Consider the following 25,823-nt stretch of genomic DNA (forward strand, 5'->3'; position numbering starts at 1 on the left):
TGTACATATGTATGTAGATATGTGTATATGATATGCATGTCTATGTATATGTATATTTCCATGGATGAGGTTTGAGTTTAGAGAGTTAGAAAGGAATTTTCTAAGGTTGTTTACCTATGATGACCTAACATCATAATACTGACTTCTAAATATATTTATACCTATAGACAAATTTTGTGCTAAGCTGAATCGGAAAAATATTCAAATGAAGAGATTCTTGTTATGAAAGCTTTACTGTAAGTTTGTTTGAAACCATAATTATATTAAACAACATAAGATTGAAACCAAGAAAAAATTCATGTGTGTTTAAATGGTGTCTAAAAATACTTGGAATAAATTAATCCAAATGATTGCAGAATTTAATAAAAAAAAAAGCAATTCTTGCCATTAAACAGATTGTAATACATTTCTAAGTGTTTGAAAGGCACACAAGTGAAAAATTCCATATTCAGTCATTAGAGCTGAGGGTGTAGCTCAGTCCTAGTGGACTCTTGAGCACTTGCCCAGCCATGTCATAAGATGGAGTAAAGGATTACAGGATACTCCTGTTAGCAAGAACTTTCTCCGAACCTTCTAGCTTTCCAGGATTTGTTTGGAAGGTGAATAAGCCATTTGACATTAAAAAAGTAAAACCTTAAGTTCATAAATGTCACAAATGATCCAAAACAGAAACTTTTGGCAAAGGGTATAACAATCATTCCAGTTGTCATAATTAACCTTCCCATTCTTTTGTTGTTTGTTTGTTTTTCCAGACAGGGTTTCTCTGTGTAGCCCTGGCTGTCCTGGAACTCACTCTGTAGACCAGGCTGGCCTCGAACTCAGAAATCCTCCTACCTCTGCCTCCCAAGTAGTAATGCCGGGATTAAAGGTGTGTGCCAACACTGCCAGGCAACCTTCCTATTCCTAATAATGAGTAGCATTTATTTTTCTGGTAACATAAACTTTTTAAAATTTTTTATTGGATATTTTATTTATTTACATTTCAGATATTATCACCTTTCCCTATTTCCCCCTACCTTATCACCCCTCCTCCTGCTTCTGTGAGGGTGTGCCCCCATCCACCCACCCACTCCCACCTCCCCACACTCCAATTCCCCCATACTGGGGCATCTAAGGACCAAGGTCCTCCTCTCCCACCTATGCCTGACAAGGTCATCCTCCCTTACATATACAGCTGGAGCCATGGGTCTCTTCTGATGTGCTCTCAGGCTGGTGATTTAGACCCTGGGAGCTCTGGTTGGTTGGTATTGTTGCTCTTCTCATGGAGCCTCAAATCCCTTCAGATCCTTCAGTCTTCTCTCTAACTCCTCCATTGGGAACCCCATGATCAGTTCAATGGTTAGCTGTGAGTATCCATCTCTGTATAGGCTCTGGCAGACAGCTCTTTCAGAGCCCTGTCAGCATGCACTTCCTGGCATCCACATTAGTGTCTGCCTTTGGTGACTGCATATGGGATGGATACTTTTGAATACTGTGTGAAAAGACTAAAAATGGGTCCAATTTCCAAATATCTTAACTTCTGAGTACAAACTTTTTTATAATAATCTTATGATAATCATTATTTGATGTTAGCAATATCAATTTTATGGAAAATGTACTTTAAAGAAAGGCATAAATAAAATTGAAGTAATGGTATTGATTATTCTTTTAACTGAATAAACTGTCTTAATTCAAGAATACATAATTTACGTTGTTTTAAAAAATCATAAACTGACATGTGTAAGAAACAGTTGTACTTGGTTATGGGTATGACAAGAACAATTAGGCACATGTGCTCTCTTAATATAATTGTCTGTAAAAAAATCATATCACACCCTCTCCCAGCAAAGCTCATGGATTATCCTGGAGAGGAAGGAGAAAGACTGGAATAGCTAGAGATAGCAACACCTGCAGCGATATATTTTTTGTTAGTCACGACAGAGCCTGGAGCTGCATGCACAAGTCTTTTGCAAGCTCAAGCAGAAGATAGACCCAGCATAGATAGGAAACGTAAACAGCGTAGGTTGGGCTCACAAAGCCCTCCCTGGGAGGAATTGACAAGTAATGTATGCTGGGGATGGAAAGTCATTTTTCTTCAGAAATGCCTCCTTGAGAGGCTGGCTATCTTCCAGTAGATGGTCTTACAGCCATGGATGCATAGGGAGCACAAGGAGGACTTCAGAAGGTTTGAAAAACAAGAGCACACAAATTTGGGAGAGAAAAGTAGTGGGTATGGAAGAATGTGGATGTGAATTTGATCAAAACAGTTTGCGCCTGTAGAAAAATTTTAATATAAATTAATAAAAATGATTTACATAGGAAAAGTTCTTCTTACATACGACTCTTCCAGTTTTCTGATTCACTGGTAAACTTCCATGCTATAAATGGATGACCTCACTGCTAATTAAGTGGAAGACAGAACAGGAAAAATATTTTCTTCTCTGTGCCTTAAAATACAGGTCACTGTGACACAAAGAAATAACTGTAGCTGGAATTACCGACAGTCTTTGTAGAAATGAGTAAGTCTCATCGTTTTCCTTTTTGTCACTCTCCGAGCACTCTTTATAGATTCCATGAGGTAAAGACTGCACATTTTAGAAAAAAATAAAGAGGGCTAGAATCAAAGCTTAGCTTAGAAGAAGCATGCGACATTTCAAATGAGTAGAAACACTACTGTTTTATTAACAATGAAATATATACTTATTCTTCCCATGACAGCATGTCTATGATTCAAATACTCATTAAAACTCTTTATGCCATCAGCCAAACTCCTCTTTTTTTAAATGGAAGAGTGCACAGAACATCTTAGGTGTGATGAATGCCTAGGTATTTGGCTCTTGTAAAGCAGTGAGCATTGAATATGCTTTATATTTTGTGCTCTGGGCAGCCTGAAAGGCTTTGTCTGTGTTATTTACAAACAATTCATTGCATGGAAGATCTTAAAGTGTACGCAGTCATTACAACCCTTAAATAAACTGAAAATCCCATTTAAATCAACTCATATATTAGTTTTATTCCTACATAATGCCAGTTTTATTCCATCTTCTCATGACACAGTATCACTAGAAAAGAAGTTTTTATTTTCCTTACCGGTCTTTTACCTTTTTACAGTTAGTTGTTTTTAATGAAGTTTTCTACCTCTTATTTTTTCCTTTTTTTTTTTCTCTCCTTCCCTAAGAAGTAGGAATGGCACACAAGCTGCACTGTGTCACTGAACTACAGCCATATCCTCGGAGCCTTGGCTTGCTTTTAAAGTTATTTTGAAGGTTCACCATGTGAACATACTCATGGGAGGAGCTACATAGTTCCCAAAGAAGGTGATTAATATGGAGACACAACTGGTAAAGGTGCAGGTGATAAGGAGCAGTGGACCACTCTGCCCTGTGTGAGATACCTGTCACAGGACTTCTACTTGCGCAGCTCAAGAGTCATTGTGGCAGAGGGGCTAAAAAGATTCTTAGACATAGAGGTGGTGGTGGACTACAAGGACACAGGCTGAGTTGTATTTCTGTATAGAGCATTTCAGGCAGGATACAGATCTATGCAAGCTCAAGGCAAACCCATTTCCGGCAGGCGGGCAAAAACTCCTACTCCTACATATTGGTCTAGTGGCAATGGATAGCTGCTAGAAGGGGGAAAGTCAGTTTTCTTGAAGCGTGTGGCCCCTGATAGATAAACAATGCTCCAGTGAAGGTCACACATTTAAGAGCATATGGGTGGCCCAAACTATATTTAATAGTTTTTTTTAAGGAGGACATAAAATTAGGTGGTCTTTAAGGAAGAGATGATGGACCTTGGGGAGTGGGAGAAAAGGCGAATATGATCAAACTACATTGCATGGAATTCTCAAAATCTAATGCAAGTTCTATGTATTTTTTACTTTCATCCCTTCTAAAAATATTACTTTCACTTTCCCTCCTTCAATTTTCTTCCACCAGCCCCAACTATCATTTTTCAAATCCCTCCCATGTGCCCCTGCTCTCTAATAACAGCCTCTTCTTCTTCGAGTATTATAGTTACACACATAAAAACGTGTGTGTGTGTGTTTATGTGTAAACATGCACACAACCTGCTGAGTCTGGTTTTGTTGTTTGTGAATATATAATTTCAAGGCTGACCACTGTTCATTATACATCCAATAAAGGGGCTCATACTTAGGGGACGCTAATGTTTCTTTGTCTAGCAATCATTAATTTCTTTTAGCTCTTTTTCTAAGGGCGAGAGACATTTTGAAATCCACCTCCAACAATCCAGGTTCACATGTACTTTGATGGCATTGTTGATACAGTTATTTTTAAAATAGCAATTCTATAAATGAAGGATAAAATCCTTCTTCACTGTTTGAGCTGATGAATGCCTGGTTTATTGCTTTCTAAGTCTCTTATGCAGGAGAAGCAGCATTAAGTTAAGTTGAATTCAGCTTCAGGTCAGCCTCTGCGTCTTGAATCCATATTCTGAATTGGAACCCAACTTAGTAAATAAGCAAAAGAAAGCCCAACTTGCAAAATTCTTTATTTTTATTTATTATTTTGCAATTTTTTTCTAAAAAATGTCTAGCTCTCAGCCTATCATAACAGACTAATTTGAACTAATTATACCCTGTCAATCCTCAGATATAACCACACTATGCTTTGATGAGGATAAAGCAAGGGGAAATTTTCTTTTTGACACTTACTTTTATTGCCTGTAACCACTGCCTGCCAGTGTTTGAGGGAGAATCTGTCCTGTCTCTCTTGATGTTGAGTGGCACTTGATTCCTGAACTGTCCATTGCCAAAGACCAGAAGTGAGAGGAGAATTGTAGCAAATGCTGTCTTATAACTGGGAACGAGCCATTGTACTCACAAAAGCAGAGAAGCTCTTGAATTTGTACATGATCTGAACAAGTTCAATCCATAAAACAGTCCAGCAAGGATTTTAGCTAGGAGGAAGCCCCCAAGACTCCTAACTGATAGCTTATAGCTATTGGCAATTAAAGGTTGGTGTGGCCTCTTCTGGGTGGTCCATGTTTAATTGGAAGGCCCTATACCCGTGTGCACATGGGCAACACTAATTAGACTCCATGGGTTATCAAGATATAAGGAAGAAAAGGAAGAAGGAAAAGGAGAAGGAAGAAGAAAGGGAGGAGGAGGGAAGGAGGAAGAAGAGGAGGAGGAGAAGAAGGAGGAGGAGAAAGAGAAGGAGGAGAAGGAAGAGGAGGAGGAGGAGGAGGAGGAGGAGGAGGAGGAGGAGGAGGAGGAGGAGGAGGAGAAGGAGAAGGAGAAGGAGAAGGAGAAGGAGAAGGAGAAGGAGAAGGAGAAGGAGAAGGAGAAGGAGAAGGAGAAGGAGAAGGAAGGAGAAGGAAGAAGAAAGGTGGGAGGGGGGACTGAGTTGTATAAGATGAAATGCTGAAATGCATGGTGAATATAATCAAAACATATACATGTATTAATTGTCCAATAATTGATACGTAAAATAAACTTGAGGTGTGATGTAGATTAGTGTTGGAGTACTTTTACAACATGTGCAAGGAGAGAAAAAATTATCATGTAAATTCATCTAAAATTTAGTGTAAATAGAAACATGTTCTTTTATAGAAAACAGAGTTGTTTAATTTTAACATATGTTTTTTTACACCATGCTAAAAGCAACTGTATTTCTGTCATTGTTGCTTATGTCACTGCTTAATGGGATCAAATACATTATATTCAAACTCTCTTAGAAAATGAAGCAATAATATAACTTTCTAAGCTTATATTGAGTACTGTAATATAAATGATCCCATGGTCTCTTTGCAGCACTTTTATAAAACCATTTATATGGGGAAATATTCATATTTTAAAACAGATCATTTAATAACTAGCGTGAGGATATGTTGTTTCTAAAAGATTAATGATCATGAAAGAGTGGGTACAGCTGACCTGATCTTTGTTCCACACAATTGTTTATTTTATTAAATTGGATATTGTCTCCAAGGCTGCAGCCGAATTTTATATGATAGATTTAACAGCATTTGTTCATCTCCCTAGAATAACCACCAGAGGGCACAATAACCCACAAAACATTATTTCCTGGTGGTTTTTTTTTTTTTCTTTCCAAATTGACTTGAAGTGGGAGACATGGAAAAATGAGAGGATAGGAGATAACGTTTATGTAATTAAATTCCAACTATTTTTAATTCTGACATTACAGGCAGATGATCTGAAATTTAAAGTACTTCCTCTCACTAGACTTGATAAACAGAAGCCCTGCAAAGACGTGAGACATTCAGGAAAATTCTCAGACATGTACGTATCTGTACATACTTTATATGCAGAGGCATGTTTCGTGACTAACTGAAAGGTACATGGATGCCACAGAAACTCTTAACATGACTGGCAGCACTTCCATTTTTAACTGTCCCATATGCCCTTGTGGTGTCAAACTCAACTTTAATTTTGGGTTTTTATTTTTTAAAAAATGTATAAGCCAGAAGAACTAATTCTTCCCTCTTATACTCATAAGCATTAATAATCCCATTGCCATCTGTTTATTCAGTCTATCTATAAAGTGATATGTGTGTGTGAAAGAGAGAGAGAGAGAGAGAGAGAGAGAGAGAGAGAGAGAGAGAGAGAGAGGAGAGAGAGAGAGATGGAGGAAGAGAGAGAGAGGAAGAGGGAGAGGGAGAGAGAGAGAGAGGGAGAGGAAGGAGAGGAAGAGGGAGAGGGAACATACTGATGGGGGTTGTAATAACTGTAAGGCAATCCTTGCCTTGAAGCAATTCAAAGAGCAGAGAAATGGGAAAAATAAATGCAACCATTTTTTTAAAGGAAGACAAGGGACTATTGCTAATTGTTATTTTACAGATAATTGGGTCATAAGTTTCAATGATATCCCCTGAATTACACTGAAGTCAATTTGCGTATAAAGCCTGTGGTTCTTTGTTTCAGTGAGCCAGTATAATAATAGAGTTTTAATTTCTTCTCTGCCTTTTGAGCATTGGAATAGCTGCTCAATTACATGTTAGATGTCACTGAAACATAGGGGAGACTGGTAGATATACAGCATTATTTTAACCCTCTCTGTATTCAAATTATTTGTCTATCAATCTTTCTATTTCTGTATCTATTTCTACCATCTATCTCTCTATCATCTATCTATCTATCTATCTATCTATCTATCTATCTATCTATCATCTATCTTCTACTGTCTATTTCTCTTATTTATGTGTGTAACGGTACCCTCTCACATCCACACTTTCTTGTTAATTCTTCTTATTCCCTTCTCTTTTTCATTACACATCACCACTAGCCTCCTATTTACTTCCTGTTCTTCCCTTCCCAGGCTCTAACCCCATATATGAGAGAAAACCAGGATATATTCACTCACATGTGTCTGATTGGTGTGTGTGCGCGTGTGTGTGAGTGTGTGTGTGTGTGTGTGAGAGAGAGAAAGAGAGAGAGAGAGAGAGAGAGAGAGAGAGAGAGAGAGAGAGAGAGAGAGAGAAAGAGAAAGACTTCTTTATCTCCAGTAAGGACATCTTCATGGTCATGAGATGGTTTACTTTGTCCTTATCTTGTGGGTCTTTATTTCTCCATCACAGTAAGAGATAGCTATTGCTTTGTCTAGTAATCATGAGTCATATTTAATTTCAATGACTCAGATATTTAACTCTGTGCTCTTTTTTCTTTTTGACTTTTAGTTTTTGCTGTGTCTTCCTATGCAATTCTGAGTTTCCCTTGAAAGGAACATGATGCTTCTGTCCTGAAACTTTCGTTACTTTTTCTTTATTCTTAGTTCTGGTCTCTTACCATTTTAACTAGAATGTGACATGGTGAGATCGCTCTCTGGGCATCCGTATTTCAGTTTTCTTTACTTGAAAATACATTCTTTCTATGGCTTTTGGAAACTTTTGTTAGAATTCCATTGAATATGTTTTATATGATGTTATTTTGTATCTCCACTTTGAAAAATCTATTAACCATGCCCCAGCATTCATGAAAGTTATGGCCATAATGGCTTATGTTTTTCTTGTTGGCACCTTAAAGTAATAATTATCCAATTTGTTTCGCTTGGTGTTCTGTTGCTGTGAAGAGACCGAAGAGACCATGACAACTCTTATAAAACAAAGCATTTAATTGAGAGCGCCTTACAGGTACACAGGTTGAGTCCCTTTACATCATGGCAGGAAGCATGGTTGCATGTAGGAAGACATAGTGCTGGAGAGTAGCTAAGAGTTTTATAAATGAATCCACAGACAGAGAAGAAACCAGGGCCTGGCTTGGGCCTAGTAACACACTTCCTCCAACATGGCCACACCTACTCCATCCAACAAGGCCACACCTACTCCATCCAACAAGGCCACACCTACTCCATCCAACAAGGCCACCTCTTTGAATCCCTGTCAAGTATTGGCAGGCCCTGATGACTAAGCATTCAAATATATAAACCTATGGGGACCATTCTTATGCAAACTACCAATCCACATTTGTCTTCAACTACTGTTAAAACAACATACTGTTCTAGAATATTGGTGATTCCCCTGAAATATTAAAGGTAGATGTATAGAGTTCTCCATTTTTAATTTTTTTTTTATTAGAACCCCACCCTGCAACCACCATCAGAATTTCTGTTTGGATGCAAACTTGTCTCATTCTCAACCAACTTCTTATTTTTCTCAAATGCTCAATTTTTATCTTCTCTGAGGTCATTGACCATTTTTAAAATTATGCTGTTTAATTTTATGTTTGATGATGCAAAATTTTCAATTGATTTGATTTCACTATTTATGAGCTATAAACTTTTCACAGAGTTGCAATTTTTGCTTACTCATGCTTCTTGTATTTCTATTGAGATTTATGCATTGTTTGGGGGTAGATCTTTCTTCCATTCTTAAGGGATGGACTTTCATTATAAACACCCTTCTTTCTTTTTAGCTGTCTACCTCTGAAAACACTTGAGCTAGAGAAAGAAAATACCAGTAATAACAACTCAAAAGCAAAGCAGATACTTACATAAAGAGCATCTAAAGTAACAAATATAATACCAATTGTGACAGAAAATAAAGGGTGAAATTATGCATAGGATGCACTAAAAATTTTAAATGAACAGATCTGAAACTATAAATCACCAAATTAAAAAAAAAAACTCTATGTGGGGAAGGTGAAAGAGAACAACATGTTAATAGAGGGAAACTAAAGCCACTATTATGATTAATAACAATATCCTTTTCTGAGAATATGAAGGGTGGAGATGGTTTGATTCTCTTTTAGGCTTCTCATTTTATAGTTTATCTGACACATATGACAATGTCTACCATGTTCTCCCTGAGATCTAAGCAGGTAAAGCTAAAATGCCACATTTGTAGACTGAACCCTGTTTTGTCTTTTCTTGATGTTCACAAGCTCCTGTTCACATCCACACACAGCTGCTCTTCTTTCAAGAGGTTATGTTCTTGAATGAAACTCACTCTTTATCTTCCATTTCAGTGAAGTTGTTGCTTACCACCACTTAGATCTGTGTTCATGGGTTCAAGTTAGAAACAGATAACCTGTCTAACATGGCTGATCTGGTGGTTATTCTCTCAGATGCTGAAGGGTGGAGGTCTTTGGGTCTTAGAAATATAAAAATGCAGAGACTTCGCAGACCTTAAGGTAAAATGTTTGATGGTAAGATAATTATTGAAGATGGTTCCTCACAAGTTACCAGTAGCAATGAGCTAGGGTGACAGAAGCCTGACCTCCATCACTTCCATGTGCTACAAGGATGGCAGATCCCTTATCATAAACTGTTTTGCGGAGTACCAGTCTGTGTGATTTGGAGCTGGCTGAGGTATTTTCTTCTCTGTTTTAGGATTCCTACTGGGCAAGTGAGTTTTTTTTCTTTATTTTGTTGCTTAGTGCCTGGTGTCTGGATGTATTTTTTTTCCAGATTTTAAAACAATGGTTTCTGGCTTCCCTTATTTCCTTTTGAATTCCTGTTTACATGTACCTCTCTTCCCATCACTCCCTTCAGATTTTTGTTTAATGTATTATTTCAGTGTCACGAGGATGGAGATTAATACTGGTGTCTGTAACTCATGGTTTCCTTTCCTTTGTCTCATAGTGTTGATAGAAGACATAACCATATGTATAACTTTAAAAAAATTAAATGAGACATTTGTACATTAAGATATAATCAAAGGATTTTTTTTAGTTACTGAATAATTGTGGCATGAGAGAAAATGTGAGAAAAAATTGAATCAATGTGGTGAGTAGCTACTTCGAGGATACTGTGGAGAGAATTCTGGTAAACATTGTTTTAAAGGCTTTGAAAGGAAATCTGTGGTAAGTGGAAGTTTAGACTATTCCAAGAATCGCCTGGTTTATAAGAAATGCCCTGCTGATGAATATTTAAAAGGACAGTGACATAGTTTGACCAATTTGTATATGGTTTTTAATTTATTAAAAATGAAATGGTCATTTGTTTTCATTTGTTTATGTAGTAGGATAAAAAGTAAGATATATATATATATATATATATATATATCTTACTTTTTAAAGGAAAATATATGTACATAAAACCATAAATGCATACCTATGAAATATATGAAAATATGCTTTCAACTAAGTTATTATATGCACTTATTATTTATATCAATTTAGAACAAAGTGACTGGATTGTTAATAAACATTACTATGTAGGACTTATGACCTAAAACATGCAGAACTTGAGAGTTAATAACTCCATAAATCCCTATGAGTATTCAAAGTCCTGAGAAAGCTAAAATTCATTATCTGAAATTGTTGGTATTATCACCTTTAAAGCTTGAGCTTGGAGAGAGATAGATAGAGAGAGAGAGAGAGAGAGAGAGAGAGAGAGAGAGAGAGAGAGAATAACGATGGAAAGTAAATAGTATTCAGGAATCTTCATGAATATCAAAGGATGCATAGAGTGTTGACCATGATTAAGCTAACTTATTTAAATACTTTCCTTAAAGAAATGTTCTCTGGAAATAGATTTCAAGAAATACAATTATCTGTGCTATTTACATACACTGTAGCCTTATAAATTTGTGAACATAAAAGACATACCACCATAGAAATCAGATGCAAACAATAATGAACAATTCTGCTTAACATTTAAGAAACTGTTTAATGTGTGTGCATCTTAAAATAATTTAGATCCATATAAACCTAAGTTTCAGGGGATAAAGAAAATCTAACAACCCATATCTTAATAGTCAAAATTATTCTTATAATCATTGTGAGATAATTTATTTGATATTATGGAAAAGTTAATGACGTACTAAAGTGGCCATGGTCATAAACCCCAGGTTTATTTACTTATACAGTATCATTTTAATAAACATTTATTCTTAATTTAAATCTACAGATTGATAATTGATGATTTACAACTATTACAATTATTACAAAGACATATGAGTAAGGGGAATCTGAAGACCTTCCAATCAGACTTGCAAAATTATCAGTAGTTTTGAGTAATTTGCATTGATTAAGAGTTAATGAATTCAGTTTCTACTGTGACACATCTATTAGTTTCTCTCTCTAAAGTTAGAGAGAAAAATAATTATTTCGGACTTGATGGCAGTGCACAAAAAGAAACTGATCTGTAAACATGAGCTTAAGCTGAGTCGCAAACCATGCAATTTTCATTGATTCGGGAATGACCCAGGAGTAAGGTTATTTAATACATGACCTGTATGAAAAGATAGGAATAGAAGCAGCCCATTGTATCTGCAGAGCAAGGGGAGAAGCTGGGGTAATTAATAATGTGTGCTTGAGGAATCAGAGTAATTGAGGGCAGGCAATTTTCTCTGCATGCTTACTTATATTCTGTAACACATACTGCCAAGAGACAAAATAGTACCTTTCTAGGCCCCCAACAGGAGATTAGAGTAGGCAGTCATTCTGAATACATGCAGCCAAATTAGAATGAAATGAACATGATTTTAGAGAGTGCAGATGTGGCACACACACACACACACACACACACACACACTGTAGGATGTTTAAAGGTATGCTCACCCTCTTCAGTCTGACATCATCCAACTGGGTGTTAATGAAGAAGAGGCTGTATGAGATTCAATTGTCTTCTCTCGCTCTCCTTCTTTCCTTCCTTCCTTCCTTCCTTCCTTCCTTCCTTCCTTCCTTCCTTCTCTTCTCCCACCTTCAATTTCCTTTGTCTTCCTCTCTTTTTACAGCACTGGTGATTAAAGTTTGAGACTTGCACTCACTTTTCACCTGAACTAAATGTCATGATTTCTTTTTCTGGGGGTGGGGGTGGGGTGGGTAGGGGAGTTCACAGAGACTGAGCCACCAATTAGGAGGATACATGGGTGGTCCGAGGCCCCTGGCAAAAATATAGCTGAGGTCTGCCTGGTAAGGCCTCAGTGGGAGGAGATGCGCTTAATCCTAGAGAGACTTGAGGTTCCAGGGAAGAAGGAGGTCTGATGGGGGGAGCACCCTCTTGGAGGCAAGGGAGAGGAGAAATGGGATGAAGAACTATGGAAGGGAGATGGGCAATGACTGGAATGTAAAACAATAAATAAAAAGATCATGATTTCTTTTTTAACCTTTATTTTGAGATAGTCTCTGTAAGTTACTGATGGTGGTCTTGAATATGATCTGGGGTCAAAGCTAGCAATGAATTTACCATATCTTCCTGAGTAACTGAGATAACAAGACAAAGATTCTTAATCCTAGTGTACTTAAATTCCAGTAGGTTCTCTCTGGAGGAACTTATCACTAACCACCATTTCTAACTGGCATTTTTACAAATTTTCATCATGTCTGAATTGCAGTTAAAATCATTTGTAAAAGCAGAAAAGTAAAATAACAGAAAAAAGAATGTAAACATATCTAAATGATATGGAAAGACACCCATTTCTACACAGAAATTAAAACCACGATCATTTTCAAATACTTAAAATTCAGAAGAGAAAGAGAAATTAAAATGAAATGGGAAAATATGAGATAAATTTAACAAAATAATATACAGAGATGAAAAGGAACATTTGTTAGCTAATAATAAAAAATTATAACAACCAAAAAAGATAAAACAATGTAAAATAAAGAAAAGAGTAAATAGGCACATAGGGCACAGTATGAAAAACCTGAGATTATTTATTATTTACCAATGTATGTATGTATGTATATATGTATGTATTATGCATGTATGTATGTATCCATACATGCATCTATTCATCCTATATACCTATCATCTACCTATGAGAGAGAGACAGAGAGAGAGAGAGAGAGAGAGAGAGAGAGAGAGAGAGAGAGAGAGAGAATGAATTATGTTAAGCAGTCTCTTCCATGTCTGGTTTTGTTTCCTGGTTCCCAAAATCTGGATTACAGGTATTCACCAGCAAGTCTGGCTTTTATATTTGAATAATTTCTTTCTACAGAAAGAGATGGAAGTAAAAGCATTATGAATATTTAGTGTGTTCTCTCAAGAGAGAGATTAACTTTTTTTCTCTAGAATAGCGTAGTCTTCATGATCTGGAGTAGATGGATCCATGTGCATCAGGTCCACTCATACCATGAGACGCATAAAAACAACCATTCTTAATTTTTTATTTTTCTGTAGAGCTCCCATTTATTCTCTCACTAGAAAGCAAGGATCTTAACACTGAGAAAGTTTACTTTCCTATTAGTAACCTAGTGATGTAGTCTAAAGAGTTTAGAGAGGACTGAAGAGATTCCTCAGTGGATAAAGTATCTGATGTGCAGGCATCAGGATCAGAGCTCCGAAACTCAGCACACACCTAACGAGCTGGGCACAACGGCCTATATTAGTAACTCTAGCACAGGCAACTAGACAGGGGCAACTCCTTGGAGCTCACTGGCTAGTCTGTCTAGGTGACTTGTTAACTTGAGGAATTAGTAAAAACACTGTATTAAAAATAAAATAAGGCACAATGTAGGAAGCTACTAGATAATTACCTTTGTCTTATACTTGTACACACACAAATAAAACCAAATATATAAATACACAAAGCTACTCTTAGTTATGTACTACACACACACACACACACAAACACACACACACACACACGCACCCACACACACACATGCACACAGAGATTTCAAGAGAACATATGACGTGTGGCAATGTTGCTCTACTCTTAGATTACCATTAACCGAATAGTTAAAGTGATCAGAATATAAAGTATCTTTCACATTTTTTTTAAATTCTCTTTCAGTTGCATGCTAGATACTACCAGCATCCAAATGACTGCTCCAAAATTACTAGTAACCGTGGAAGGTAGTGTTACGTAGAAATGTATTGTATACAGATCCACATTAAATGAATGAGTTTCAGTTGCTCTTCCCACAAAAATATTACAGGGTTACTATGGGAGAGATGGATGCCCATGATAGTTACTTCACAGTAACTGTAACCTTGTTTCTGATGGCCTGCATTATATACTATTACATTGCAGCCCTTAAGTATGTACAATAATATTTATTAAAATAAATAAATGGAACTTGAGAACTACAGAGATGAAAAATCTATGTTGCTTCAAAATAAATGTGTTTTGAGAAAGCAATAGTAGCCTTGCTCTTTCTCCCATTTGAAGTCATGAAATATGAAATAAAAATATCCCAAATAACGGCTTATAGTCCTGAATAGAATGCTGTCTGGCTCCTTAAAATGTAGATAGGAGTATAAAACAATGATTCCATTATAATAAAATTAGTTGATAAATAATTATATTTAACAACATATCCAAGGACTCCAAGTCAAAATATTACAGAAACATTTATACATCAGAGTTCATTGAAGCACTGCTCACAATTGCAGAGTGGTGCAACAAATTCAAGTGTTTTATGCAGAGGCATGAAAGAGGAAAAATGGCATATATGCAAAATGGAAAAATTTGAAGCCACAAACAGAAGTGTTATATCATTTTGCAGGAAGATGAATAAGATTGAAAAAATATTGTATTAAATAAAGTAAGCTTATTTCAGGAGAAAAATGTAACATTTGCTTTCATTTGTGAATCCTAGAAGTTCTATAGATATCTAGATAAACACACATATATATGTAGATACACCATGGAAGTAGAAAGGTGTCTATTGAGAAAAAGAAGACTAATCCAGAGAAAAGAGGTGAGAAAGAGAAGGATGGGTGTGGTGGTGTAAATATACTTGGCCCAGGGACTGGCACTATAAGGAGGTGTGGCAATGTTAGAGTAGGGGTGGCCTTGGAGGAAGTGTGCCACTGTGAGAATGGACCTTGGAAGTCTCCCATACTCATACTTCACCCATTGTGGAAGAAAGCTTCCTCCTAAATGCCTGAGAATGCCACTTTCTCCTGGTTGCCTTCAGATCAAGATACAAAACTGACAGCTCTTTCTCCAGCACCATCTCTGACTGCATGATGCCATGCTTCCTGCTATAATGATAATTAACCAAACTTCTGAAAGTATAAGCCAGCCCCATGTTAAATATTTATCCATATAAGAGTTTCCTTGGTCATGGTATCTCTTTCCAGCAATGGAAACCCTAACTAAGACAGTGGGTAAGAAAGTGAAGATGCCGAACATATAATATGCACATGCACAAAACTTAAAAATGGAACACACACATTGACTTCAGATTTTTCTAACTCTTAAAATACATTTATCTCTGTGTGATATGTGTGTATCCATGTGTATGCACACACACATGTGAGTATGTCTGTATGTGCACAGACAAATAGGCCACACTGAGTGTCAAAGGACATTTTACGGGAGTCTTCAGTCTTCTTTCTCCCACCATTTGGGTCCTGAGACAGAACTCAGGTTATCAGGCTGTAAGGCTTGGTGACAAGTGCTTTCACCTGCTGAGCTACCTCACTGAGCTCAGATTTTCTCTATGCATATGCATCCTTCAAAAACAACAATTCAATGGTTTGCATGGACAGAGGTGTCTCTATGGAGAATCAGTTTTCCAAGAGACTTCCAAGGTTCTTGCACTGTCTAAAAATGATAAAGTCATTAATTTGTATCTCCATTAAAAAAGAAGGATGCAACAACCAAATGAAAAAATGAATAACAATTGAGGAAAATGCAGAAACATAAAAATAATTTTGCTATAAATACTATGGTTTAAATGTATATAGATTCTGTTAAAATCCTATACTGTTAGCCTTGTTTCCAGCAATATTATTAGTTAGTGCTAAAACTAATTATGCATTGAATAACTGAGAATTGCAATTGTTTTGACAATTAACCACAGACATTTTAGGTACTGCACACACACACACACACACACACACACACACACACATGCACACACACACGTATAAACTGCAAAGTGACAATGTCTACAAATAAAAATGGAGCTATGCTTAGGTGTGCATATTGTTTGCTTTTCTCTTAATGGTCTAGCTAGAAAGTCTCAGACAGATATTTAGTAAAAGTGAGTACTGTTTTCTTTCTCTTATTTCTGATATCAGAGTAAACACTTGCAATATCCCACCAGCAGATATGACACCTTAATTTATCCTTTCTCCCATGTGAGAACACAAGGCGAAGGCACCATTATGCATATGAAAATGGGTCCTCAGGGGACTCCAAACCCACCACTTCTCGCTTCTCTGATGATAGACTTCTCAGTCTTCTTAACAAACAGAAATAAATATCTACTGTTTGTGAGCTACACTGTATCTAGTTTTCAGATATAATTGGGCAAAAAAGTAAAATATAAAGAAATTTTAAGCACAGAGTTGGTAGACTGTATGTTTTGTGCAAGTGCTGCAGACATCCTTTTCTTCTTGACATCAGAGACAAGTATCCACCTTCCACATATTTTGTTGCTGCCCCCTCTTCTGTGTTTTTTTTCCCATTGACATTGAATGTTCCTTGTTTTTAATTAGGAGTGGGAATTGATGTCAGATGTTGAGTATTTTGCATTTGTTCAGATACTCTGATTTTCCTTTGGTTTGTGGCTTCCTTTTTCTGTAATGTTACACTATAGTTTTAAAACATTAGTCATTATTATGATGATGTTGGAAAAAATTAACCAAATAGAGAAATATTTTTCCTCCCTTGCCCTCTCCCTCCATCACCCTTCTTTCTTATTTCTATCTTTTCTTTCCCTTCGCCTTTTTTAATTCTATAAAATGTTGATAAAATAGTTTTCTTTATCTGTTTGTTGGGTGAAATTCTATGTTTCACTATTCTTTGTGAGATTATTTCAAGGACATATATGTATGAATTTTCCACTCAAATGCCATGATAATTGTAAGAATGAGTCTGTATCTGTTGAAAATGGCAGCCACACTTCTCTGAGAGAAGTAAAGGAAGGACTCTGACCCAACTGATTTGTGCTTGATGACTGTTTGCTCCGTTGTGCTGGAACCCTCTCTGTTTTGAAAGTTCTTGCATTCCAGGAAACTTCACTATCGTATGAAGGCCATGGGATTTAATTATAACCATATGTTTCTCTTGGCAAGTTGAAGATTAGGGATTTTTTCTATATCAAGGGTAGCAGCTTTGACATGGAAAAGAGAATAAAACAAAGCAAAAACATTGCAGTAAGCAGATGCAATAGAGCATACACCTGCAATTCCAGTGTGCTCACAGGAAATGGGAGGTCCATATAGGAAGCTTCAGCCCCGCTTACCTGGCAAACGCACACTTGACCAAGAAGAAGGAGGAAGTTGAGAACTGACTTAGAGGTTGTTCTTAGATCTTTCCCCCACCTCTACCTCTGCTCAAAAAAATTACTGAACTTAATAACATTTGAATGGGGGGAAGAGATTAGAGCTATATTAGAAGTACATCAGAAGTACAGTCCTTAAAATAAAATAACATAAAGTGGTGTTTCTATTTAAACACGTAATCCCTAGAACAAGCTTCTTTAATTATAAAATGCCTTACATATTGGACATTTTGCGTGTCTTGGAGTGATTAATAGCAAGAAAATCCCTTCTAAGCTCTATAGGAACAGACAGACAAACCAAAACTAGCAAACCAAACAAAAGACATTCAGCATCATAGAGACATTCTGCTAAGAAAAGTCTGTAGAGGCGAGGCCAGGATTTAATGCCACACCAATAAAATGTTTGTATTTCAAACTGGATTTTCTATTTATAGATTTATTTTTATTTATGTGTATCTGTGCATCTTTCTATCTCTACGTATATGCCAACTGTATTAGGATGCAAAAAAAGATGACAAGAGTGTATCAAACATCCTGGACCTGGATCTGAGCTGCCAGATGCAGTGAACTCTCGTTCCCTGAAAAAACAGTAAGCACTCACAACTACTGAACAAAATCTCAAGCCCTCAGACTGGAAATTTCATTCCAGTTTTATAGGAGGGGAAAGCATTAGACTAGTTCAAGATTAAACAACTATAATAGTAGTTGAAATGAGAGAATAAAAGCAAACTGGGGTTGGCATAAAGTTAGTAATGTTTAAGTACATCAAGATAAGACACATTCACATAGAGAATCATGGAATTACAGTAGAGACCCAGTAGAGACGCATGAGAAGCAATTGAGTTTTATTGCCAACAAAATAGACTATTTGTAGAAAAATATATTTGCTTAGTGAATGCACAATAAGAATATAAGCCAAGGAAAACAAAAGAATTTGCAGTGTAAGGCCCCCACAAAGGGAGGACCTCACCCAAGCCTTAGGAATTCAAGGCCACCCAGTAACTCACAAGACACTGAACTTGATGTAATCAGCAAGAGGTATATTTCAATCAACATGTTGAGGTCAAGACCCATGACCCACACAGGGGCAGTGGGGTTTGACCCCCGGGGCTTTGGAGACAGAAAGAATTTAAAGCCAAAAACCACAACTCCGGGGGTGTGTGGGGGGGGAACCACAACCCAGTGGGGAGTGAAGGAGGGTTATTGGAGAGTACCTGTGGAAAGTCCCAGCCCATTATTCAGTTTGTGACAGGGTCTAAGGAGCAGTCATGGGGGACATTTTGTATAGGCTATTCTCTAAGAGCCTATTTGTAATCAACCATCTATCTTGTGGTCAGCTGAGTTCCTGAAACACAGAGCTCATGACCAAGCTGACCTGCACTCTTGGTTCTGCTCTGCCTTCTAGGAGGTTTTGAAAAAATTTAACCCTTTCAGCAGAATCTATCAGTGTAAAGATGTGAGACCCAGATCTGCATGCTCACACACACCCACACCCAATCTTCACAGGTTATGAAAACACATGAAGTATATAACAAACTATACAACATCTATACAAAAAAAGTGTGAAGTGTGACTCAGCAGAGTCATGGGGAAGGTGGAGAAAAATGACTATTATATCTCAAGAGAGGCACACAAGCATTCCAAAGGCAAGGCTTAAATGTTTTTTGAATTGGGCAGTTACAATTTAAATGTTCACCAGTAGTTGCTCTAAGACAGACTTCATTTCTCCAAGATTGGCATAAGGTATAGAGTGTCTTCCACACCCTGACTGTTGTGTCATGGTGACACTTTCCAGTTGAGAGTGTCTATGTTCTTTTTCTTTTAATCTGGGTAGATCATTCAGCTGGTTGTCTACCAGTTTGATAAGTAAGACAGAAAGTGGAACAAACATCTTGGGTGAAAATTCAAGGCCAGGTCACAAGTAGCACAATTTCTCTTTCCTCTTACCCTTTGTTTTTATTAAAGTACCTGCCTCTGTATCAATGAGTCATGGTATATGGCTACAATTACCTTGATATAGCAGAAAGATCATCACATAAGGAAAAAGGAGAAAGAAAAATGGGAGAGAGAGGGCTTGGGTCGGGGGAGGAGAATCTAGTTGCTTCAGTCCAATCTCCAGCCTTTGAGGCAATCCCAGACAAAAGCCAGCAGTGAGACTCAATGAGCTTTTAGATAAGGGCTGCAGATACCTTTAAAACCCAGCTGAAGCCAGGGCATTGCAAACAAAAGATTCATTTCTGCAGCATCCTGTCTGATTTCCTAAAAGAAAACTCATGGATGTTATGAAAATTACACAGTTTGTGTATAATTTATTCGCCCATTCATCATTACTGGCACCCTACTTAACAAGTTTTATTTTACAGATTCCTTGGATCTTCTTAGACTCTAGTATAATGAACTTTAGTAAGGGGGGGGGGATGTCTTCACAATTTTGAGGGCCAACATGAATTCTCCAGATATTTTGTTCTTAACATATTTCTATGTTAAATGCAAAATAAGAGGAAGCCCAGGATTTTAGTCTGAAATGTGTCTGAAATTCAATTATATAACAAGTAAAAGTATTCCTCTTTCCCAGCAGTTTTCTCATAACTTTGCACGAAGAGTTAACTAACAAATGTAGTCACCTAGCTGTTCTGTAGACAGGTGTTTACCTTCCAGCAAATTCATTGCCAGGATTGTTATGTTCACATTATCTTCACTCTCTCTCTTGCACAAAGAAAAGCAATTTGAGGCAGAAATAAATATAATTTTAAAAGTCAAGATGTGTCTTTCAATCTTCCATCCTCAACATCACTAAATTTATTTTGCATCATTTTAAGAACAAACTGTTATCCACTTATCAGTGAGTACGTACCATGTGTGGTCTTTTGTGACTGAGTTACCTCATTCAGGATAATATTTTCTAGATCCATCTATTTGCCTGTGAATTTCATGAATTCATTGTTTTTAATAGCTGAGTAGTATTCCATTGCTAAAGTGCACCACATTTTCTGTATCCATTCCTCTGTTGAGGAACATCTGGGTTGTTTCCAGCTTCTGGCTATTATAAATAAGGCTGCTATAAACATAGTGGAGCTTGTGTCCTTATTAAATGTTGGAGCATCTTCTGGGTATATGCCCAGGAGTGGTATAGCTGGGTCCTCAGGTAGTACTATGTCCAGTTTTCTGAGAAACATCCCAGCTGATTTCCAGAGTGGTTGTACCAGCTTGCAATCTCACCAGCTGAAGGAGCCTTAGCTGGCATCAATGGGAGGGAAGGCCCTGAGTCCTGTGAAGGCTTGATGCTCCAGTGTAGAGGAATGCTAGTGTGGTGAGATGGCAGTGGGTAGGTGGGTGGGGGAGCACTTTTATAGAAGCAGGATAAGAGGGGATGTGATATGGGGTTTGCATAGGGGAAACCGGGAAAAGGGATAACATTTGATGTAAATAAATAAAATGTCCAATTAAAAAAAAAGAACAAACTATTAATGTCCAAGATGGTCTCACAACCACTGCCATCTCTTTACAGAATTTTAATTATTCTGTGTGTATGCTGTGCATAAGTGAGCATGCATGGCATATTGTGGGATATGTGTGGAGGTCAGCTCATAACCCCCTGGAGATGATAGATCTTCCCTTCTACACTTAAATCAGTACTGGTATCAAACTCCAATCAGTTTTGCTCAGAAAGTTCCTTTATCTGATGAGTCATCTTGCCAGCCTAACTACTCCCGTCTCTGATTTGAGTTCTTATTTTTCCTCATGAAATTGCCTTCTTTTACAAACTGTGATGTTTTTATTATTACTTAATGATAAAACATTATTGATCATGTCTTGTCAAGCTTTCAGGAAATGACCTAAAATATTCCAATTAATTTTGTCTAATTCAAAGAAATGTTTCTTTAAACATTTAGCCTGTTTTCAGATGCGTTTGTTTTGGCATCATGATTATGAGCTTGTGTTTGGTCATATTCATTAATTCCAGTCAAAATACAGACTGGTTAAAAATCATTTGCTATTCTATTTGTATTTATAGTCTATTTGACAATGAAATGCAAACTATGTGTGGTTATTTAATAATGATACTAATAAAAAGTTCCAAAGTTGTGATGAATTCTTAGCTATAGTGTGCAACATTAAAAGCAGACATAAAACTTTATGTACAATAGAATATCAAGAATATAAAAAACTACATCATAAAGACGGAAGGAAAATGCATGAAATTATTAAGTATGATCCTTGCAAGATTATAGGGGTGGTCATTTCTCTCTATAATATTTTATGCTATGTCTATATCATTTGTTATTGCTAGTCATAAAATTATTTAACTAAAATCTTAATTCTCATTTCACCAAAAGTCAAACTAACTTCTTATTATTTAGGAAATTAATTTCAGGATTCAAATAGGATAATTAATTACATTTTAATACTTTTCAATATATCCATATTCAACATTCATTTGTATTCTGTTGAGTTTCTTTGTACAATAATGGTTCTACTAAAGATATTTTTGTTACTTGCGGTGCTCTTCTGTAGAGTTGGAGTCTAATTTCGTTAGAAATATGAATTGGTGGTGGTTGGCCATTCCTCCAACTTCTACTTCATTCCCTGTCTGGGTGTTACTTGTAGACAGGATTAATTTTGTGTCAAAAGTTTTGTGAGTGGGTTGGTGTTCCTATGACTCTTTTGGGTTTCCTGCCTGGTTACAGAAGGTGGCCTCTTTAGGTTCTATATCTCCAGTGCTGTGATTCACAGCTAAGGTCACCCAGCCCCATTGATTCTTTTTTTAACTAGATATTTTCTTTATTTACATTTCAAATGTTATCCCCTTTCCTGGTTACCTCCCCCCCAAAACCCTATTCAATCCTTCCTCCCCCTGCTTCTATGAGAGTGTTCTCTTTCCCAAACACCCTCTTTTGCCTCTCTGTCCTCAAATTCTCCTATACTGGGGCATCAAGCCTTCACAGGACTAAGGGCCTCTTCTCCCATTAATGCCCAACAAGGCCATCCTCTGCTATATGTGAGGCTGGAGGCATGGATTCCTCCATATGTACTCCTTAGTTTGTGGTTTAGTCCCTGGGAGCTCTGTGGGGTCTGGTTGGTTGATATTGTTCTTTCTATGGGGTTGCAAACTCCTTCAGCTCCTTCAGTCCTTTCTCTAACTCCTCCATTGGGAATCCCATTGGGAGTTCCCATGCTCAGTCCAATGTTTGGCTGCAAGCATCTGCCTCTGCATTTGTCAGGCTCTGGCAGAGCCTCTCTAGAGACAGCTGTATCAGGCCTCTGTCAGCATGAACTCCTTGGCATCCACAGTAGTGTCTGGGTTTGGTGACTGTATATTGGATGTCTCCCCAGGTGGGCCACTTTTTTGATGGCCTTTTCTTCAGGCTCTGCTCCACACTTTGTCTCCCTATTTGCTCCCATGAATATTCTGTTCCCTTTCTAAGAAGAACTGAAGCACCCACACTTTAGTCTTCTCTTTTCTTGAGCTTCATGTGGTTTGTGAATTGTATCTTGGGTATTCTGAGCCTTTGGGCTAATATCCACTATCAGTTAGTGCATGCCATGTGTGTTCTTTTATGACTGGGTTATCTCACTCAGGATAATATTTTCTAGTTCCCCCCCTTTTGTCTAAGACTTTCATGAACTCATTGTTTTTAATAGTTGAGTAGTATTTAATTGTGTAAATGTACCATATTTTCTGTATCCATTCCTCTGTTGAAGGACATCTGTGTTCTTTCCAGCTTCTGGATAATATAAATAAGGCTGCTATGAACATAGTGGTGCATGTGTGCTTATCGCATCATTTAAGTATATGCCCAGGAGTGGTATAGTTGTGTCCTCAGGTAATGCTATCTCCAATTTTCTGAAGAACCTCCAGAAAATTGATTTCCAGAGTGGTTGTACCAGTTTACAGTCCCACCAGCAACGGAGGAGTGTTCCTCTTTCTACACATCCATGAGGCATGTACTGACACCTGAGTTTTTGATCTTAGCCATTCTGACTGGTGTGAGGTAGAATCTCATGGTTGTTTTGATTTGCATTTCCCTGATAACTAAGAATGTTGCACATTTGCTTAGGTGCTTCTTAGCCATTTGGTATTCCTCAGTTGAAAATTCTTTGTTTAGCTTTATACCCCATTTTTAATAGGGTTATTTGATTCTCTGGAGTCTAACTTCTTGAATTCTTTGTATATATTGTATATTAGCCCTCTATTGGATGTAGGATTGGTAAATATCTTTTCCCAATCTGTTGGTTACCATTTTGCCCTATTGACAGTGTCCTTTGCCTTACAGAAGCTTTGCAATTTTATGAGGTTCCATTTGTCGATTCTTGATCTCTGAGCATAAGGCATTGGTGTTTTGTTCAGAAAATTTCCCCTTGTGCCCATGTATTGGAGCTCTTCCCCACTTTCTACTTTATTAGTTTCATTGTATCTGGTTTTACATGGAGGTCCTTGATCCACTTGAACTGGAGCTTTGTAAAAGGAGATAACAATGGGTCAATTGCATTTTCCTATGTGCTGACCTTTACTTGAACAGCACCATCTGTTGAAAATGCTGTCTTTTTTTTCCATTGGATGATTTTAGCACCTTTGTCAAAGATCAAGTGACCATAGGTGTGTGGGTTCATTTCTGGCTCTTCAGTTCTATTCCATTGATCGACTTGCCTGGCTTGGTACCAATACCATGCACTTTTGATCACCATTGCTCTGTAATACTCCTTGAGGTAAGGGATGGTGTTTTCCTCAGAAGTTCTTTTATTATTGAGAATAATTTTCTCTATCCTGGGGTTTTTGTTATTCCAAATAAATTTGAGAATTGCTCTTTCTAACTCTGTAAAGAATTGATTTTGAATTTTGATGGGGATGCATTGAATCTGTAGATTGCTTTTGGCAAGCTGGCCATTTTTACTATATTAATCCTGCCAATACATGAGCATGAAATTTCTTTCCATCTTCAGAGATCTTCTTAGATTTCTTTCTTTAGAGACTTGAAGTTCTTCTCATATAGATATTCACTTGCTTGATTAGAGTCACACCAAGGTATTTTATATTATTTGTGACTATTGTAAAGGGTGTCATTTTTCTAATTTCTTTCTCAGCCTGTTTGCCCTTTGAGTAGAGGAAGGCTACTGATTTGTTGAGTTAATTTTATATCCAGCCACTTTGCTGAAGTTGTTTATCAAGTTTTGGAGTTCTCTTGTGGAATTTTGGGGTCACTTAAGTATACTATCATATCATCTACAAGTAGTGATATTTTAACTTCTTCTTTTCTAATTTGTATCCCTTCGACCTCCTTTTGTTTTCTAATTTCTCTAGCTAGAATGTCTAATGAATAAATAGGGAGAGAACGGGCAGTCTTGTCCAGTCCCTGATTTTAATGAGTTTGCTTCAAGTTTCTCTTCATTTAGTTTGATGTTGGCTACTGGTTTTCTGTATATTGCTTTTAGTATGTTTAGGTGTGGGCCTTGAATTCATGATCTTTCCAAGACTTTAATATGAAAAATGTTGAATTTTGTCAACCAATTTTCAGCATCTAATGAAATGATCATGTGGCTTTTTTTCTTTGAGTTTGTTTATGTAGTGGATTACATTGATGGCTTTCCATATATTGAACCATCCCTGCATCCCTGGGATGAAGCCTATTTGATCGTGGTTAATGATCATTTTGATGTGTTCTTGGATTCAGTTTGTGAAAATTTTATTGAGTAATTTTGCACTGATATTCATAGGTCTTTGTGTGGTTTAGGTATAAGTGTAATTCTGGCTTCAGAGAATGAATTACACCTTTATCCTAGGTCTCTGTCTCATTCTGATGGTGACACCCATCTCCCGACTCCTGTTAGTTGCACATTTGCATTCATTCTCATAGGCACTTGGCCATCTCTCCAGTCTATCCCCACACCTGACCCTAAATCTCCCATTTCCCTCCACTTGAGACACATTCCATGGGTAAGTACCAATTCCTGACACTATTATGATAGTCTGTTATGCTTGCAGACAGGAGTCTAGCAAGGAGCCTCTGAGAGGCTCCACTAAGCAGCTGACTCAGACAGATGCAGATACCAACAGCCAAACAGTGGATGGAACTTGGGGACTTTTATGGAAGAATGGGAAGAAGGATTTTGGGTCCTGGCAGAGGATAGGAACTCCACAAGAAGACCAACAGATTCAACTAACCTAGACCTTCGGGTCTCTCAGAAGTCTTGGGTCTCTTGGGTATACCAAAAGCTGTTACCTGTACTTGGGATA

The sequence above is a fragment of the Arvicanthis niloticus genome, chromosome 11 (genome assembly GCF_011762505.2).
Source record: "Arvicanthis niloticus isolate mArvNil1 chromosome 11, mArvNil1.pat.X, whole genome shotgun sequence".
NCBI classification, from domain to species: Eukaryota; Metazoa; Chordata; class Mammalia; order Rodentia; family Muridae; genus Arvicanthis; species Arvicanthis niloticus.